This window comes from Struthio camelus, chromosome 4 (assembly GCF_040807025.1).
Source record: "Struthio camelus isolate bStrCam1 chromosome 4, bStrCam1.hap1, whole genome shotgun sequence".
NCBI lineage: Eukaryota > Metazoa > Chordata > Aves > Struthioniformes > Struthionidae > Struthio > Struthio camelus.
The window spans coordinates 17,438,898-17,459,850 of record NC_090945.1 but is presented as its reverse complement, the minus strand read 5'-3'; the positions used below and the strand labels follow the sequence as shown (position 1 = coordinate 17,459,850).

Genomic DNA, 20,953 nt, shown 5'->3' with positions numbered 1-20,953 from the left:
AGCAAAACAACAAGATTATTACAGATTCCCTGAACAGAAATTAAATGTTAGCAGAATACCTCACAACCCTGAAAAAATAATGATCTCCAAAACAGGCAGCTTTTCACCAAAGGGCCAGTTTGGATCTTTGTCTGTTTTTAAGAGAGTTACGTACATTTTCCATCGCTGACAATGAGATCAGTCTTGGGTTCCAAGCGTAGGTCCAGAAGCCATTATATCAAACGACAAAAGCTGTCACACACAAATTAAATTGGAATGCCTATTTTGGGGTCTGCATTTAACATGTGATATGTGGAAAAAGTATTCAGGAATATGTTTCCAAGTCACCAGAAGATAAATAAAATTTTTAAAGGATAGCAAACAAATACTGACTACACCCCTTCCAGTATAAATATTTGGGCAAACAATCCAAGGGTCCATGAAGTTCAGCTTCAGGAAATTTCAATCCACTTACGTTGCTGGTCCAAAACTTTAAAAAAATCTTATTTTAAATCTTTTAGAGAGGTTTGAGGAAGGTGTGTGTAGCTTTTGCGCTGATGTTTGCGCTATTTCTGCAAAGATTAGCATTTGGGGAATGGCTGACAAAGTGCAAATTAACACACCTTGTCACTGCTAAGGCATAGCAGAAGTTGGCTCCCTAATTTCACTGTGTACCTTTGAAAAGCTCTCTAGATATCTAGCAACCTACTGTTCCACACAGCAGCCCACATAAATGCTAAAAGACGATGGAGTAGGTGTTGTCAAGAGGGGAAAAAGCTGAGCTGCCTTCTATACTGTAAACTGTTGTGCTAACACCTTCCTCGGACAGGCAGAGTAGGAGAAAAAAGATAATGAGGACTTCCTCCGCGAAAGCAAGCTAAATACTAATAAGTAGGCAAGCCAGCTGAACATACTGAAGTGAAAAAGTAACAGTCCAGGGCACCAGATACTTACAACACAAGCTGTGATGCTACAGTAACATCTGGAGGGATAACTGCTGCAAAATTCTAGCTTTTTAAAAGTGCATCATATCTCTTTAAATCAAACCATGTGATTTCGTATAAACCTCTGTGTAGAACAGAAATTAAATATACTACAGATCACATTACAGAAACTGTGTAACAGATGCTTTGTATTTGTTTTTTATCCATTTGTTTTTTATCCTTGTATAAGGTTTTACTCATTCCTAATCAAATGTTTATATGACTAAAATTTGGGTTAACTTGAAATTGTGTGTTTTATTTGAATTTTGAAAGCACGCAGTACCCAGGGTTTTCCTGGCGGTATTTAAGAGCCTGAATTCATTAAAAACATTTTCAAGTCTAATAAGGAAGACAACAAAGTTGAATGTGCTATATGGCAACATTTTAGTACTGGCCGGTACTGTTGTATCTGGCAACTAGAAGCCAGGAAACAATACTGGCCCTTTAAACAGGACAATATAATACACATCAAGAGAAAGAACATAATATGTCAAGAATATAAGAAAAATATATTGTATATTTCCACTTCTCTATAAGAAAAGAAATTAAACAGATCAAAAGAAATTAAATGGATTTTACAATTTTTAAAAAGTAAAAGCAGGAAGTCTGCCAGCATCAGGATCCTTTAATTAAAACTGAAATGAAAAGTGCAAGACAATTTAAGAACTAGATTACAAAAGGGAACCTTAGTCCCAGGTCACTCTGCCTTGAAATTTTAAAGGTCAGTATATTTGTACAGATTCAAAATCACCAAGGTAATGGTTCCAGGAGCTTTTTAAATGACCACTGGTACCTGATGGGACAACATCTGAGAAATTAAGTGTCAATCTTCACTTCAACAGCTCAGGCCAAAAGGTTTATCAGTAGGCTAACAGAACAAATGTTGGCCAGACGTCACTAGATGAGAAGTAGCTAGCAAGGAAACACAAGATATCACACATTCTGTGGCATTCTGTCTTCTACTAGAGGGTCTAAGGGTGGTGGGGAGGTTTGTGGCATCTTCAGCAAAGGGCCTGCAGAGCATGTGTTTATTAAGCCACCTAAAATAATCACCTACCATGTACTCAGCTTCCAGCTATGGGGGACTGGACTTGCGGGCCCAGCCTGCATTATTCTTAGGTGTTTTTTGAGATGAACTCTGAAGGGAAGTCAAACCGTGGTTTATCCTTACTATTACAAATATGACAAATTTTAAAGGAAAGAGCGCCCGAGCACGGAAGAAGAACTTGTATACCTGTCTCCAGCCAGGCTGCTCACCCGCCGCTTCTCGTGGCTCCTAATTCACTTGCTCCAGAGGCAGCTGCAGCTCAGCTCCCAGCCTTGGAAAGGCCCGCTCCCTTCGCACCCCACCAGGATCATGTTGCAAAGCTCTTCTACATCACGTACCTGTCATAATAGTGTCAGAAACACATTTACTTCAGTTTCAAATATAACCCTCCAACCAATTACTATTCTGAGAGAGATTTACCCTCAATTTAAATGAAAGCTAGTAAACGTAGGGAAGAATAATAAGTTGTAATGATATAAAATCATCAGTGAATTATATCTGTCCCACATGCTTTCCAAGGATGGTATGAATGTTCTGGAAATAACCTGGTAAGCATATCATATCATTTCAGCAGAGAGAAAATCTCTTCCCGTGCCAAAGTCGGTAAGCATGTGGCATCTGTACAACAGTACACAGGGTATAGGCTTCCAATCCCATGAGTGTAGCAAACAAAAAAACAGAAGCTCCCAAGCTGTGAAGTTCAAATCCAGACTTCCTCCAAATCTGAAGATAGCTGAAGCCAGATATTGTTTCAACACAATAGAAGGTTTGCAGCCAGCTGCAAATTTTGGCTGTATATGTGACTGTTTGGGAAATTAAAGAGTTTTCATGAGCTAGGCTTTGGTTTGATCCAGGAGCAAGATACAGACTAGCCACAAAGTTCAGATCTGAATTTGGTCCCAAACAAAGTTTGGACTAAGATTTACACAACCCAAAATGCGCCAAAACTGACGCTAATTTGCCCTGGCATAAAGCTTCCCCAAGGAGCAAAAAATGCTCTTTGGATTAAGGTGAATATCTAGTTCCCTTTTGTCAAAGTTTACAGTCCTGATAATAATAATTGGCAATGCTCCAATAAATTGCTCCAATGGTAATTAAAAATACGCACCTTCTTTCTAATCTGAAGGTATTCAGGTTTCAACTTGCACTCATTGGATTTTCTGATGCTTTTTTTCTGCTAGACTGAAAACAGCAATTTTCAAGTTTCATTCCCCTTCTAAGTATGCATCAGCAGTGACTGAAGTACCCATCAAGCTTCTCAGAGTCAGGCTGAACATTATAAATATAAATATAAAATGTACATGTTTCCTAATGCTTTCTTGATCCTCACATTTGTTTTCTCATCAGCCTTTCACCACTCATCCTGAATTGTTGATGCCTGGGCAAAAGGATGCCCAATAACTGCTGGACCAAATAAAACATGTCTTAAGACTCATTTGTTTATTTGTGCAAGGATCATATCAGCACTTTTGGCCACAGCAGCAGTCCAGAAGGTAGCGATCAGTTAGTATCCATCTTGATCCCCAATGCCTTACTCATTCCTTCCGAGAAGGAGACACATATCCTGTAATTATGGCTGCCCCTTGGCCAGTTAGATGTAGGAAGTTCATATTTGGCCATATTCAGACATGCAATTTGTTGCAGAGATGACCATGTGATCCAGATTTTCCTTTCTCATTAATCACTCCCCAGTCTTTCTGCTACTATTACACTATCTGTAAAGCTTTTATATTTAACCCCAGGTCATTAATATGGACAAATGGTAAACGGAATGTTTCTTAACTAACATTAATACCTTTTGTAGATAATGCTTATGCCTGTGGAAGAAGATGGTATTGCCACCAGAGTGAGAATAACAACATGACCTTAGGATCTTTAAAAAAAAAAAAAAAAGAAAAAGAAAAGAAAAAAGGACAAAAAAAAAAACCCTCAAACCCTCAAGCAATATAGTCTGCCAAGTCTTACGGCCTGAACCTCTTGTTGAGAAGACGACACAGAGTGTGACAAGCAGTTAGAATTTTGCAAAGTTCTCAGGTTATTTTGTCATTCTTCCAATTCTCCTTTTCCGACCTTCTATCCAACGTTATGGGATGAAACCATCCAAAGGAATCAGTTGGAAAAGTCTGAAGAATAACTTGAAACTCTTCTTGGCCTCTGGAAAATTCTGAAATCCCTCCTATTTAATTACATTACAGCTTGTATAACACTTTGGCTGCATTTCTCTTTCTGCTTTGTTTTGTTTGTGTTACTAAGAATATTTGCATGAAAACAGGATATTTGTTTATTAAGAGTTCATCATCTCCTGCTGTGCATTCCCCACTTTAAGTCATATTCCTTAACATTTATTAGCAGAAGGAGACCATAAATCCTGTTTCCCGTAAATGTACCTAACAATAAAATGAGGAAAGAAACTAAAGCGAAGTAGAGAGAATCAGGGAGAAAGAAAGACAGAGCAAGTGAGAAGGAGAGACTAGACGATACATGAGATATGCATAATCGGTACTTTTCAGGGCAATGGCATAAAATGTTTTCCACGTCATGTTAACTTTTCTTTAATATCTTTTATCCACCCTTCCATTCCCAAGCAGTCACTCCCCACATGAGGTAGACACACATGAAAGGCCTACCTTGTCAGGAGAAAGCTAGTGAGTAACTCCCCCTCTGCCCGTTTCAATTCTGTTGATTTGCTCTGAAAAGGATGGCAACCTAGAGGAGGAATGTGCAACATGGGAAAGAAGTATTCACATCTGCCCACACAGCTGGCACCCTCGATATGGAGTCTCAGAAGAGAAGATTAAAGTGGTTGCCAAGAAAAGACTAAACAAGCCTCAAGTACAGACTTAGGTTGAGCTTCATACTGTCTTCTCATTTATCATTTTCCTTTGGAATATGGTTTGCATTTCCAAGATGTAATGGATTGATAGATTCTCATATGACTGAACATGTTTACAGTTTTGAGGGCTTTTTTTAGCCCTAAAATCTGCAAAGTTGGCTACACAAAATGAGGAACTATTCTGAAGCGCTAAAGCCATAGCCCAAAGAATCAATATAAAAAACACAGATACACGCACACACACACGCACACACACACAAAAAGGCTTTTACTTACCCTTTGCAGGATAAAAATGGGTATTACATGCAGTCACTAGCCATTTTCAACGCTAGACATCTATAAGTTTGGGGAAAGAAAAGAAAAAGATGTAAGAAAAGGAGTGGAAATGATTCCAGAACTCTGGCACATAGTACCACTCGTATTATACGATCATATCTTCAGAGATGTTAAACAAACAAAAATCATCTAAAAATAGGATAAATTTTCCCTTTTGGATGTTAAAACGTGGCTATTTGCACCAGTCCCAGCTAGCAAAAAGTCAAGGACCTTCCCATTAAGAGCAGTCTTTCAAATGCTATCTGAGAATGAACTATTTTTATTACAGTTTGACCTTGACTTGCATCGCCTTTTCCTTTCCTTTGTCTTCCTTTAAACATTCCTTTATTCTGCCTAAAGTCAGATTCAAGCTGATCTGTCCTTCTCGCCTAAACTACATATTTTCACTGATAGAGGGATATACCAAGAGGCAGCTCCACCAAATGTCTCCTGAATTGATGAACGTTTCAAAAACACAAAAAGTCAGGCCGAAAATTCTGTCAGTTAAAACATTCACTGGTACAAGGAGCTTGACAAGAGAAAACCAGGAGAAACTGAAGGGTAAGGCAATTACAAATATGCCAGTGATGTTCTCGGCACCTGTTTTCATGTGAAATTTGTTAGCTACTTCATGACTATACTAAGTGTTATGACAGATCAGATCCTAAGTTAAGCTTTTCAGCACGCCGTCTCTGACAGTGTCCAGTCCTAAATGCAAATAACCACATGTTAGAAAATTACCCCATGTTAGACAGATACAAAGTAACCCACCCCATAGGAATAACGATTGCTAGAGATAGGCTTAAGCTCCGAGATGATGAGGCCCTTATCTCTTTGTCCCCCACACAAAGAACGTATTACAATTCCCAGAAACGGAACATTTTTTTTCCCAGTAAGATTAGTACCATTATTTTGGTTTCTTATGTGTGAAATTAACACTTTCATAAGCAATTCTAGCTGATGGACTCAGTGCAGGAAACGAAATTCCTTGTTTTCCTGAAAATTACAGATATTAGTCCAAGTCACAGAACGTAACACAAAGCACAGGTTAAGCACTTATAAAAAAAAAAATGCAACTTAACCAGCTAGCCTAAGTTGGTTAGTAAGACAAAACATACAACTACAATCCACGGCCTACCTATGGGTCACGAACACAGTTCTCCACTATTTGGTTCTGTAGTATCAGCTATTCGGCATCACACCAGCTCCTTCCTTCACGTTCAGGTAATTAAGTGGCCTCACTGTTGTGACACAAACCTCCCTCTCCCACACGTCCCCTCTTCTTTGGGAGAGATGGGCTCCCACGCGGAGACACTGCACCTAGGACTGAATCCCTTTGGGAGAAAACCCAGCTAGATGGATACAGAGGGTGTCACAGCGTATTTGCTGTAGATCACCCAGTAGATCACTCAGTACAGCCAATGGGGCATCAAGCCTGTGCTCACGCTTCACAGTATAGAAACAGCTTTAAAAGTCTCCGAAAACAAACCGCCTTCATAGATGAACTCTGAAATACCTGCTGCATCTCTTATTCCGTTTGGTCGCTGCAGGAGGGCTAAGGACAAGGCCCTTTTCTAAAAGTTCCTTATTTTTAGTGACGTTTGCATGCTCTCTAGGGCATGGGCAGGGAGATACAGGCTAAAAGAAAAAGAAATTGCTCAAATAGACTTTACTACCTGCCAGGTCATCCCAGAATTAGTAAGGAATCAAAAGATCTTAAATCACATTTTTGACATAGGCCTTAAAACATTCGGACTTTACATTTATAATAAACTGCATGCTTTATGTTTTTATATATAAAAGTCTATGAAGTAACCACTCAAGTCAAACACTCACTACGACCAAATGATTCCCATAACTAGAAGTGTAGATTTTTTTTAATTTTAAAGAGAATTTGAACAAAAGAAATCATATCACTATTCCAAAACTGTAACCGGCAAATTTTAGAGACAAAAAATTTTCAATTTCAGATACCTACTGTGAGACTTTTAATTCAACATTTATGCTACTAAAATACAATGGACTTATTTTCAGAAGCAATAAGACTCGTGAATAACAAGGATGAATCAAGCTCTGTAAGGTCTCTAGCCACAGAGGAACTTGTCTCCTTGTCTCCACAAGTTCCTCTGTGGCTAGAGGTCTTAAAAAACTTGAATAATCCTCATTTAGGATAATCTCAGCTTTACAGCTCTTGCTTTTTTCCAGTGCAAGGATAGAGTGTGCTAACTATTACGTCTGATGTATCTTGTTGGGAATTTGGGACCTGCGTGACTTATGTTAAATAATATTTGGATATTTCATATTTTTCTTGGACTCACCTACACATTTGTCTTGGTGCCAGAACGAGGAGAAAATTAAAAAATATTTTAAGAGATCCCAGTTCTCAAACCATTTAAGTTAAGTAAGTCTCTTTACTTGACTCCAACAAAAGGAGGCCAACATGGTTCACACAGACACACAAGTAGGTGCCATATTTTATTTTAGCAAGATTAACAGCAATGCAAACCATAGAAAGCAGATTCCTTTGCACTATGACATGAATGGTAGAGATTATAGCTCTGACATAGGCCAAGATGTAAGGACACACATTTTTGCCTGGATGCTCACCCACCACCTTTGGATCAGTGTCAAACAGTCAGTATATTAAGCCCAGACCTTGTAGTGAGATCTGCTTGCACAGACTCGTATTCCTGTGTGGCATCCCATTAAGTTCAATGGGACTGTGCATTGGATAAAAGTTCACTGCAAGATCAGAGCTTTGATTGCAAGCTCTTTGTGGCAACAAGGTTGTCTAATTCTATGTTTTATAAAGTGTTGTGAACATCTCTAAAGCCATATAAAAGCATAATAAATAAAGTGACAACAGAAGCAATAAAACAAACCTAAGGCTAGTGGACGCAAGCAGTCACTAAACAAACGGCGGTGTTGGATGCAGTACCAACTACCATACATGTAGCTACTGTAAAACATATGGGCCACATCAGACAGCAGCAGCAAAAATGCCTCTTCAGTAAAGTACGCTTATCCTAACATTTTGCCAGGTTTGTGTTATTTTCCTGAACCATTCTGTATTGGCTAATCCCTGTCTGCAATGCATCCCAGCTTCATGCATATGTCTCTTTCACTCTACGAGACTCAGTCCTGGGAGACCTGTGGCATACAAATCGTTAGGATTTCCTCCTGTACATACAGGTTTCAAACTGGCTGCCAGCGTTTGACTGTAGCGGGGACAGTCAAAGAAACAGCGACGTTACTCAGTGAATACCTATTAACCAAGGAAAACAGCAACACTCTACCAAATAAGCTTCTCTTCAGTGATTTTGCTACCTGTGTATTGGCACTCAATAAAAGATTCAGCAAGCAGAATTAAGACATTTGTTTAGACTGACCAGGTGAAGACAGAGTCTAAAATCCCTCTATAACACTTGAGTCACAACCTTTTTTTTTTTCTGTGAACATCTGCCACTTGGCGAAATCTAGTTCATAACACAGCCAAAAAAAATTTTTTTTCCAGAACTGTCAATCAACTGCATCAACAGTGATCAGTGCAAATTTATCAGAACCCAATTATCGTTATATACAAGTAAAGAATATCTACAATGTTTCTTCATCTAAAATAGTATTTCAGCAAAGAACTCCGAGAAGATAGCAGAGCTCCTTACTGCAGGAGTCAGTAGTCAGATGAGGAAACCTAAACTAGCCCACATAAGCAGTGAATATATTTTCTGTTTATATTAGGTAAGGGACGAAATGAGAGGTTCTGACTTCTACTTAGAATTCCTCAGTGTTTGGAACAGTGTTCCTGTGTTTGGAGTTTGTCTCTGACCTGTCTCTAATCAAGGTATTTAAATCAGATTCTACAAAACAGTCACTTAAATATTTAACTGAGAACAGAGCAACTTTGATTTCATATATTTCTACAGGTATTTTTCCTGTATCTTGCAAACCAGTAACAAAATAAAGAGATAGATAAACTTCAGTCATCTTCCATTTTCTTCTTTAAGATGGCTTCAAGGTAGTTTCTTAATGGTTGCAAATCTCATTAGAAAATGACAATACAGATCCAGAACTCCGGGTACAAATATGAAACCTCAGAAGTTGAAACTGGAACCTCTTAAAAACAATGGTTACTGAGGCTAAGCACATACATCCACATTAGCACGTAGTTCAGACCAACAGGAAGAGTACTTCAGGACTAAGTTGCTGCTGAGGACCCACAGTCCATACTGTAGACATTTGAAGGGTAGGGCTTTTTGACTTTTTTTTTCTTTGGTTAAACTTTGGACCAGTTTGATCCCAGGGCCTGAAAGCCCTCTAGCAGCTGGAGCACATTAGCCTCCATGCTGGAGCATATCTTCCAGTGTAGTTTCATGTGAAAGGAATCCAGTTCACGTGCTCCAAGATCACTTGCCAACGCAAATCAGAGCAAGGTAAGTGGAGACAACTGGGAGATTCTCCTCAAAAGTGCACTCCTGAGCTGAACTAAAACACACAGGTAGATGCTCCCTGTACACGTTCTTCAGCAGACAGATGCAACGTGAAGACTGGTAGAGCTGACTGAAGAACCTTTTCCAGTGGCTTTCAGGGACAGTGGTGCGGTAGGTATTTCCTTCTTACAAAAACCTAATAAATCATATTAACAGAAAACTAAGGAGACATTATTCCTTTCCTATAACATAGTTTTTTTCCACCTACTAATTGGTCTGGCTTCACCAACATCTCTTATGCAAATACATATGGAAACAGAGACAGCCCAAACAACTATGAAATGAATAAACTGATCAGTGATGTAACCCTTCTGTTAAGGTGTGATCACATTTTGGAAAACTCTGAGAAATCTTACCCTTAGTGATTCCTGTACCCTTTCCTTTTCAAGCTTCTTAGCAAATGACGCACTGCGTTGGCTCCAGTGTTATGGCAGAAGACTATGCGTTCATCTTGATTTACTTAGCCTAATGGTGAAAAAAAACCCTTCCTATTCAGGCATTTTGATATATTTACATAGATTGTCTCTCTGTAGGCATCAGTGCATAAAACTAGAGGTAAAAATATTTAAAATTACAGGAAAACTCAAAATCTCTCCGTACATCCTTTTCTGTAAAGTCTAAACATCTGCTTCAGATCCTGACACAGTAACACAATATGTCTGCAGCTTTCAAAGTTATGAATAAATGCATTTTAAAACACAATACTGTAAAATCCCTTCCTCCTCCGTTCGCCTGCCAAATTCTGAGTTCAAGAATCTCTGACCTGGGTCCTCTAATCAGCTGCTGGCCCTCTCGCGTCTCCGGGGAGCTGCCGCGGTGGAGGGAGCTGCCCCGGCAGGCCACCCCGCTGCCTCCTCTCGCAGCGCAGTCCTCGCTGGCACGCCTGTGCCAGACCCAGAGACGTGTCGTGCTTCCTGCTGTCAGCCCTGACAAAAGAAGAGGTGTCGGAGGAAGCGGGAGGCACATTAGCGGGAGGCTGCGGCCAAGGCAGCGAAGCACAGGCTGAGGATCCGCTCGGAGGGCTGAAACGTAGCTGCGCAGCTCAAACCTCCGGGGAGTTTTTGTATAGGAACAGCGAGTCACAAGCACTAACAATGTCCGGAGTCAGAAACACTTTATTTAAAGAACATCTTTGATCCGTCATGCTTTGATGCCCCAAAGAGGCTGTCAAGGGCTTAATAGGTAAAAGAGCCTGAAACTGATTTTCAGCGTATTACGTTTTATAACAAGAACAGTTACACCAAATAGAGCCTTGAATCCAATTAGACAGAACTAATAGCTGTATTTTAACGTCTTTCTACTCAGGTTACACTTTGTGAACTCAAATGAAAATATTCTCACAATGCTTTTGCTGATGAATCCTATGAATACTGTTTGTGCTGTTCCCATTTCAAATACGTAGACGAAGGCAAAGAGATATTTCATAATTTGCTTGTGTGCGCACAGGAAATAAAGGACATCGCAAAAAGAATTCGATTCTACTTACTCCTTTGCACATTAGTCCCAGATTAAAAATCTTCTTTAACTCACTCTTCTTGCAAGACTATGGTCCTCTTCACGTAGAGCTGTGAAACAAATTTGTGGAACTATTTTAAAACTCTATTTTAGAGTTATTCATGATAGCGTAATCTAAAATTGACTTAGCCAATGACATTTCTGAGTACGTTATTTCATGGATCTTAGTTGTCCACCAAGCTAAATGAACGGAAAGACATCTTATTGGATGTTGAATATCAACATACCTCATGAATATCACAACATTCAAGCAGCTCTTCTAACAAGAACTACCTTTAAGTTTGGAGCGTTTTTTTTAGCTGAGTGTGTTTTATCTCTGATAAATTATTTCTGATTACAGTTACTTAGTATAAGTTACAGAGTTATCAGCTCTTCATAAAGGGATCAACCCCCCAAAACCTGCTATTTTCTAAGGGACTGACTTTATTGTGCTCCACTTCATTCTCTTTTGTTTTATTTCCTCCTGGTGGAAGACTCTGCCAAAAATTTCAAAGCCATTCTTGGCAAGTAGTAAAATAATTTGAACAGAGTATACTGCAATTAGAAATTTCTGGCAGGTTTCATGTTTTGGATGCTGATGAGAAGAGTATCAGTTTTAGTGTACTTGACCAGTTCATTATTTCAGATAATTTCCTGCCACACAGCACCACTGCTACAGCTTGTGTTTGCTTGGAAAAATCAGCAAGGAGACACATCCCAATTTCTGTGTTTTTTTTTAAGTACAGATAACATTAAATAAATCTGTTTTTCTCACTCCATCTGTCACTCACTCAAACCTAACTCATAAAGTCTTATTTTTCCTCTCTAACCTTCTGTGTCAGAAAACTATTTCTTACCCTCCGGAATGTAATATCATGTCACTTATTATATAAGCAAAAGTTGTAAAACACACGGAGGGACACATTTGCATTGCTGTCATCACAGGCCAGGTCTCTCTTTTGTTTGGCTTTGGCACCACAGAAATCCACATACATCCCACTAAAACACATTTTTGGGTGGCAGGGGGTGAGGACAAGGGTTGTGACCTTATGCAGGTTTCTGTACTCCAGAAGCCAGACGACGTTTTTATTGGATCCTGTTCTAAATTTGTGTCAGCACTTCCTTTATAAATTCTTATTTTGATATGGATTATAAACTGCTCATAAAAACTCCATCCTAGACCGAACGATTATTTTGTTGGGTGGTGGTGGTGGTGGTGGTGGGGGGGTGTTAAGTACCAGACTTGATAATTTGGTCTTTCTAGACCCTAAGATTATTAACAAAACACACCTTGTGAGAGTTCAGAAACATTTCTACCTTTGAGAGACTTGTTCTCTTTATACTTTACAGTTAAAGTATTAGGCAAGCTGTTTGCAGGCGTTTTTATTTCCTTTACATAACGTTTTCAATAAAAACTTCCAATGAAACCATCAGTAACAGACCACAATGCAAGACATACCATTATACACATTTCTACCCCCCTCTAGGAAAAATCCTAATGATTGGTGTTATTTCTTCCTCCTAGAGTTACCACTTTCTGAGAAAGAAAATTCATAAAACTAAATCAGGGTCAGAGCGCAGTGAGGGCAAAAAGGGGTCAAGACCCATGTCCTCATGGCCAGGGAAGGAAGAAGGGTTGCTTTTCTTAAATTTCTACCTACATTGTGGTATTTTACAAATAAAATAAAACTGTATTTACCTGTCACGGTAGACAATATTTCTCAGGAATCAGCACCTTGTTCGCCAGCATCCTCAGTTCCTCATGTCTATCTCTAACATATATCACGATTCTTTCTCCAAGTGGGGCTGTACTTGAGCCAACCTTCATAATAAGGCTAGGATTAACAGTCATGGTGGTTAATAGACAAAGTTTTGCCTTCAGAAACATAACACATGCTTTCTGAGGAAGGCAGAAGTGAGGGGGAAAATAAGTCAAATTTTTAAAAGTGCTTTAAAAGTGGTTTCTCCAAAACTGCCTCCTTGCCAATAATATCACATTGCAGAGCAACCTCAGAAAGCAAGCTGGCCTTCTCAGTGCGCGTTCCCTTGGGCACAGAGCTGCTTTGCTGTTTGAGTATCTCTGCTGCACCCGCTGCTTTTAAGAGCCATCAGTACGTTCAAGCAAAATGCATACAGTGCTGTGAACTGCATATTCCCAAGCCAGTACAAACTACCTGGCAAAAACGTGTTTGAATGACAACACGACAATACACAGAAGTCATGTGCTACACCTCCAGGAAACCATCGGCTGCCTCTCTAACTTCTCAAAAAGAAAGAGAACGAGCTTTTATTGGCAATCCAAAAAGTTCAAAGCTGCTGATAACCTGAAGGACAAAAGTTCATTACGGAAAATGCTCTGGAAAGCTGACACTGACCAATATTTAATTTTATAAGAAACAAGAAGAAAAATGCACAAGAGTCTACAACGTAGTTCACAGAACTGCATTGAATTTAGCTTTCTGGAAGCACCGATCTAGAGTCACGCGCTGCAGGGAGAGCCATCCGTGTGTTCAATGGTGGTGGCGTTTTCACAATGATGGTAAATAATTTGACATGAGTGTTCCTGGCAACCTCAGTGGCTGAGCGCTGCAGAAGCTGGAAAATGCTTCACTGATGATTTGCAGAAATCCTTGTATGTTTATATCTTCAGCAGACCATCAAATCTGAGAAACGCTTTGGTCAGTTTAATAATCTTCCTGGGAAGCAAAGTAGCGCTGCCATTATCAAGGATGCTAGCTTCTGCCTAATAACTTAAATCAGCTTTCATTCTTTGGGGTAACAGATGTGTTCAAGCGTTATGCAGAATACATTACTTCTGTAATGGGATTGTGACTTGTTAGTGGTCTCTATTGCTTTCGTCACCACATCCGCATCAGCTTTTCATGTCAATCTCAATAACTAGTTATATGTACGTATATTTGCAGTGGCTATATGAAGACTTACGATCTGAAGAGAGTTAGTGAATTTTGCACACTTCATTCTGTGTTTTATCAACTCCATTTTAAGGCACTGGCTTTTAAAGGAAAGCACAGTTTTGTTTTGTTTTTTTTTTTGCTGTCACTGAATACTAACACCTTTCCTCATTATAACTCTGATTTTATTTGTTGACATTTTGTAGAGGAATGGTTTCCCTTAACAGCGTTCAGATCTTGGGGAGCTGACAGAACCTTAGATTTCAAATTAGCTCCATCAAATAGAAAAAAAAAAAATCCATGCGTGTAAAGTAGGTACATTCATAAGGGATAAGCACTAGAAGTTTAAGCATTCATTGACATACTTGCAACATCTCCCATTCAAAACACCAGTCCTGACTAGACTCCACTGAAGGCACAGCAATTAAAAATAATGCAAAAGAATGTTAAATATATTATATACGTTTCAGCAATGTCTTCAGCTTCCTTATTTAACTAAGGATAAGCCAGGCCCTTAATGAAATCTGAGAGAGTTACATGTCAGATACCTGCAAGGATCTGGGCAGGAACCCGCAAGTTCTCTGTACAGTTTGAGCTCCTAAGATTTTTCTTTTCCTTCTTCCAATAAGCTGATACACAGAGTTATAAATAGAGCTGGAACACCAGCGTTTTTAAAGGTTTTCTTTCCTTTACTGTTCTTCTTAATCTATAGGCAAAATACTTCATTAAAAGAAAGGAATTATATACACTCTTCTATACATGTACTTAAAAAAAAAAAAGAAAAAAGGAATTCCTCAATACATAAAGCCAGTCACTAATAGGAATTGGAAGCATAAATGACAAACAATGCCACATTCTCCAAGAAGACTAATTATCCAGAAGACTGAAGATGGAGTCAAAATTGCAGCTTCCTCCAGTAATGAAGGAAAAATATGTTTTTCCTTTGTTTTATTTCATAAGCATGTAAACGACAGAGGTCATTTCTGGTGCTTCCTTCACGCTTCAAGGAAAAGAATTCTGTTCTGCACGGAGCATTCCACACGTGACATACTAAATCTAGCAGGAACAGAAAACAAAAACACCCCTGATCTTAATGACTACAATTGTAAAAAGAAAACAATCGGAGATAAATTTTAGAGACAGTTCCAAACTGGGGGCACAAAACATCCACGTACAGATGCCTAATAAATTATAGGGCACATGAAGGCAGGCTATGCCTAACACTTACAAATCTGTAAGTGCCTACGTCCTTATAGATTTACAAACTAGAATGGGCACACATTAGGTGAGCTCTGCAGCTCCTAGAGATTGGTATTCAGTTTATATGCTCTGAGAATTTGGTCCTCCGAGATGTTTGCGCTTCAGCATTCACGTTCCCTCCCTCTGTGCCTATTTTTGATACCTTTCCTTAAGTTTCCTAGAGGGCTAAGCTGGTTACAGAGAAATCAAATCCATGCCTGTATCAGTGGTATCGGGCTCTGCCAAACTGGACACATAAGATATTGCTTACGTTAGTACCTTGCAGACATTTGTCTAGTGATGTTGTTGTCACTACATACCGAGGTTGAGCTATGAAACGTACAGAGAAACGGGCATAAATGCCTGTTCACCGAAATTTGTGGCACCAGCAAAACTTGGCATGAAAACCCCAAATGGTTCAAAAGCAAACTTTAGAATTGAAGAGGGGGAATGAACGATTAGCCATCCTTTGTTTATTGAAATACAGATGATAATTCAGTCTAGTATGGATACCCTTTGCTGAGTCACTATAATTCTGAAACATTGCGCCTGTAGTTATCTAAAAAAAGCAGCACACAAGAATTCTGGCCATGATACTATGTTTCCCAGGAATAGCTTTAATTTCTGCCCTAGATGAATATTTTGGGATGGAATCTGTTTTTAATTTACAAGGCTGGCATGAGTTAACTCAACTTGGGAGCGATCCAGTTTTCTTGATTTTATCCACTGGATAACATAGCTCTGCCCTTTTTAGGGTCCAACAGAGGCATTTGAGTGAAGGTATACCACAACACACCACATTTCCTTTTGCGTCTTCAGTCTCACATCATGACCCACCTCCCCTGCAGTTTAAAGCAACAGGATCGTACCTTTCTCCTTTAAGGATTAAGGCAGATGAAATGTCTCTCCACTGGGCTCAGTTCACCGCAATCTTCCTGCTAGTCTTCTCCTGTTAAACATCACTGTCTCTTATTATAACAACATAGTACGTGGGCACACTGTAACAGTGCGCGACCTCTCCCTTATACTCTGTGCAGCAGTAGAAGCATGTTGGGGAAAGTAAGAGAAACGCACATGGCACCTGGAACATACGTGTGGAGATCTGCAGTCTCCTCAGCTCCTGAGAGAGTCCATTCCAAGGTCAGTCTTGCAAGCAAGTGCTTTTTATGCTTTTTAAAAAGCAGCAGTACCAACTGCTTTGGTAAAGGGCCAAACATAGTTATGTCCCGTTACAGACTCTTTATAGACTACAGTATCAAATCCAACAGTACCGTTTAAGAGGGTACATGTTATGATATCCAAGTAGGAATATAAATGAAGTTCTCTATATAAATGTGTGGTCTCTATATGCGATTCTGTTTCCTAATGGGCAAGGATGTGAATATCTGGTTTTTGATCAGTTGAAAACAAGTGCCCAGGGCCAGGAACCTGAAGTCCACTACGTCCCAATGCCTGCTGTGGTTGGCTGCAGGTCTTCAAAACTGTCTCAGCCTAGACAAAGGGATTAGTCAGTGATCAGTCTTTTTGAACTGATAGAGATCTCAGAGAAATACTGACTGAATGTCCCCTGTAGCTGCAAAGGACAGACGTGACGTCACAGACCTCAGAGTAAAATACTGGACCGAGTAGTTGAAACGCTACAGAGCGCTTTGGGGTGGTCACTGCTCACCATGGGTTTTGCTGGTCCCAGGGGTCACCCCCCCTCCTGCTGGGGTCAGTAGAAGTAAGTAACTGACTGCACTCAAGACTGCCTTGCGATAAAAGGAGGTATCCTCTGCTTCAAGCAAACTACAAGATCCTTCTTCCTAGATACTGGATGAGCTGAGTTCTGCTGAACTATGAGTGTTAAAGGAAGTAATTCTCTCGGCTTGCATGCTGGTAGGAGGGGGAAGGAGGAGGAAGGAGCCATTCAGATAGGCTGCAGGTAGGATTTGGAGTGCAAACAAAAGATAAAAGGAAATCGGTATCCTGATGCCTCTTTTTCTTCCCTCTATTTTACCTAACATCAGCTTCTGAGTTAACCCCCCTGCTTGGCTGGATGAAGCTTCCTGACAAACGGGGGATAATGAAGAGTTTCCCCATCGCACCATTCCGCAGTGGGAAGGAGGCACTGGCAACAGGGATGCAGGCACTGCTCTGGAGATCTCTGTTGGGCAAGACACAGCTGCTTCACTGGAAAAATAAACAAAATCCTCCTGTATCAGATGCACGGAGACACTCAGACCAGTTAACAGTTCCGGGAGTTACCTTTTTTCTGGGTGTTTATAGATTGTAGATGCCAGCTTGGCATCAGTAATAGCTAGCTGGACCAAGAACTTGTTTTAGAAGAACGAAAAATGAGTAATCTTATGGCGCAGAGTTCTGGGGCCCTAAGCATTGTTCTGTAGTATCTCTGCTCCCTTATGGTCCTATCCTGCTCAAGGCTTATTTTTAACTGTTGAGCTGAAAACTCCCCATAACTGAAAGCCTGAAGAACAGGTGAGTTAATTTGATTTGCACCATACGATAAAAATATTCTGAGCCATATTAGATAGCTTAGTTTACAAATAAGAAATAAAGCCATCTGACCCAGAAATCTGCGGTTAAAAGTTCGCCTAAATAAAACATATGGAATACATAGTACATGAACATATAAAACAAAAAAATGCTTTGCCATGTGTTCTCAAAGGGATTTCAGAAATACGCACTTTTCCACACAAATCTTGTATTTCTCTGAGCTTGCATAAATAAAATTGGCAATAGTGTTTGAAAGGAACCTGCAGGTGTGAGGGTTGTTAGTTCATTTGTAATTTTCACAGGTGTACTTGCAACACTACTTTCTGACAGTCTGGCTATAAGGACCATTTCACCTGGATGTATTCTTCTTCAGTCAGAAAACCTCTGAGCAATGCAGATAATGGAAGCTCTTTCCACGTTCCACGCTTGAAGGCAATCAAGTTTTTGTTTTGCCTTATGAGAAAGCAGCGTGTCTAAAGTTTCTTTCAGATGTCTTTATTTCCCAGCAGAAAATTTTCCTCATCTTGCAGTGTTCTTCACTAACTGAGAGAAGAACATCTAGAACTAGAGAACAGCTACTATGTTCATGAATTATCTGAAAGCACACTGCAAGTTATTAATATATTTACTATCTGAAAAGGTTTAATGGTCACTCACAAATTGTGCAACGGGTTACCTAATATTCATCATGTGACTTTCTCCTTCTTGATTAGATTAAGCAAAGCTGAGCCAGGGGCTCCAAATGTGCTTTTCATGAGTATTCATATGAACAAAAAGGTACTTTCACTAATATTCACAGAAGGAAAATAAAAGCCCCAGGTCAGGAAATCACTAAAGCATGTGTTTAATTCCATCGCTCCTTAAGAAAGGAGTTACGCATATACTTAAGTTGCACTGCTTAACGGCTGTCTGAATAGGGCTGCTTTTCAGAACCAGAATCAACAAAGAGACAGCCACAGTTCAATCCTGTTTAAACCCTAAAAATAGTTTACAGAGAATGAAGACCTCTCATTTATTTCAAAAACCATGCCCTTTTCAAAAGCAACTAATTTTGCATTTTTCTAACCTCTAATAGTCCGTACTCAGTTAAAATTGGCTTTTGGCCCTCTGACCTTAAATTCTCGTACCCCTGTCTGTGCAAAATACACTCAATAGAATAGCCTCCATATGTCCCATTATACAAAATCTGTGTTTTAAAACTGGATCCAACAATGATTGAAGCTAATGGAAAGACTTAATTGATTTCAATGAGAATTGGATGAAGAACTGATAGTTTAACTCTGGACACACTGTTTTGAACATTCTCACTAAGGTGCTGATCCAGCTCCCAGTGAAGTCAATGGAAGGACTTGGGTAGGGATTTGGATCATACCTCTGTTCTTGTTGGAGTCAAATTCCCTTTGTCAATAGGCACACGCACATATACACAGATCTAAATGAAAACAAATGTCTGGCAATTTGTGACAGAAAGTCCAAATCTGTATCTGTATATTCGGGCCAAACCAAAATTGTTACGCTTGACAAAAACATCGTTATGCTGTTCTGGTTTTGTTTTTTGCTTACTAGTAATTGTTTGATGAATATAACTCTAACTTCTCATATTTTATTTTTTACATAAATGTAGCCTACTGTCACCGTAGACAGTAAAATGAGAAGGGATTTCTGTGCAAAAGTGTATGTTCAGACTTGTCATAACTTTGACAAAAATAATCCTCTCAGACTAGAACTTTCCATGCTTGGTCTCCATCAAGAGCAATTCTGTTATTGCCAAGTATGAAGAAATTTGGTTCAGCTCCCTCTTAGTTTCCAAAATACAAAAGGTTTCTCATTTAGGATCCATTCTACACTCAAAACAAAAGGGATGTAGGCCAGATTCCCAGAGGTGCTGAGCTCTTACAGTTCTCATTGGCTTTAGTGTTTCTAAAATCAGCTTCTGTGTTTCTAAAATGTGAATACCAAGGGGATGAGGGAATATGGACTTGGACACAACAAGCCAAACAGGGCCTTGGCTAGCACAGTTGCAGGGAGTAGAGATGTTGCTGATTGCTTCATCTGCTGAAAGAATCATGCTAACATAGCAGTTTTCATGCTAGCATACCAGGACAGGAACAAGGCAGAGATCAGGGAGAGGATGAAAAGATGAAAAAGAACATGGATCTTACAAACCTTTGCAGAGTTTTGTTTTCAAAACAAAGGAAACAGCTTTTTCTGCTGTATTGGTACATATATCTGCTCTAAGTTACAATGCATGCTGCTAATGACTAAGGGCTATCCATCCCCCCAAACCTACTGACTGATTTTCAGGACACCGCGACAAAGGAATCGGCCCAGGCCTTCGCATCTTTTCCAGCGTGGCACAGACCCCGCTCCTCTGCAGGCTTAGACACTCTTTCGGTGTTGTCTTACCCCTCTGCACACCAGCCCAGAGTACTAACTGTCCAAGTCACTCTGTCCTTATCTAGCCGGTGCCTTCCACGACGTTGTGCCACTCTTAATTTTTCCTACATAAAGCAAATACCACCAGATTATTCGCCTCAGCAGGCTTTAAGGTATTAGGTAGCCACGTTTACAGTACATTCACGTGACCTTATCGCTTAGCACATGGGTAATACCTAGCTGTTGAAAAAAGGTACCTACAGTCTAAAAATCAGTGAAAAAGCACCAAAGAGTGCAGTAAGATTAGCCTAGTAAGAACCTAATCCCTATGGTCTGAAAACAGTTTGTTTTATTAAACTAATCAGCAAGGTAACACAGAAGGGCTTTTGGTTATTCATTCTCTGGCGGCCATAAGGTATTTCTCTCAGTCAGTCAATTTGTCAGACCAGAAGGCATTGGGTTGTTGTCTGGGTGTTTTGCCTTTTTCTTTTTTTAAATGCAGCCAAAAGAACGTGGAGCCTGGAAAATCTTTAAAATGGTGAATACCAAATTAGAAACTTACAATGGAAATCCTGAATGATATTAAAAAGTAATAGAGTGACCAAGAAGCTGTATAGTAAACAGATACTTCTTAAAACATAGGAAAGTTGAAAAACTTCTTTACATTTTGAAGAAATGCAACATTAATAGAATAGCAAGGTAGAACAAATGGGTAGCACCAGTGAAGAAGCCAGTAGATGGGACTGGAAAAATTGTAATTGCATACAGGTTCTCCTTCTGACCTGTAGCAA

General features: G+C 39.6%; 1 long non-coding RNA gene across 1 annotated transcript; it reads right to left on the bottom strand.

Moving 5' to 3' along the window:
- Positions 1-2,210: 2,210 nt before the first annotated feature.
- On the bottom strand, positions 2,211-12,950 carry LOC138067032 (uncharacterized). Its single transcript, XR_011140701.1, has 6 exons — positions 12,839-12,950; positions 11,132-11,210; positions 10,409-10,571; positions 5,120-5,179; positions 4,638-4,716; positions 2,211-2,348 (listed from the first exon to the last, which is right to left on the bottom strand). It is a non-coding gene; the product is annotated as an uncharacterized lncRNA (long non-coding RNA).
- Between the last annotated feature and the right edge of the window lie 8,003 nt (positions 12,951-20,953).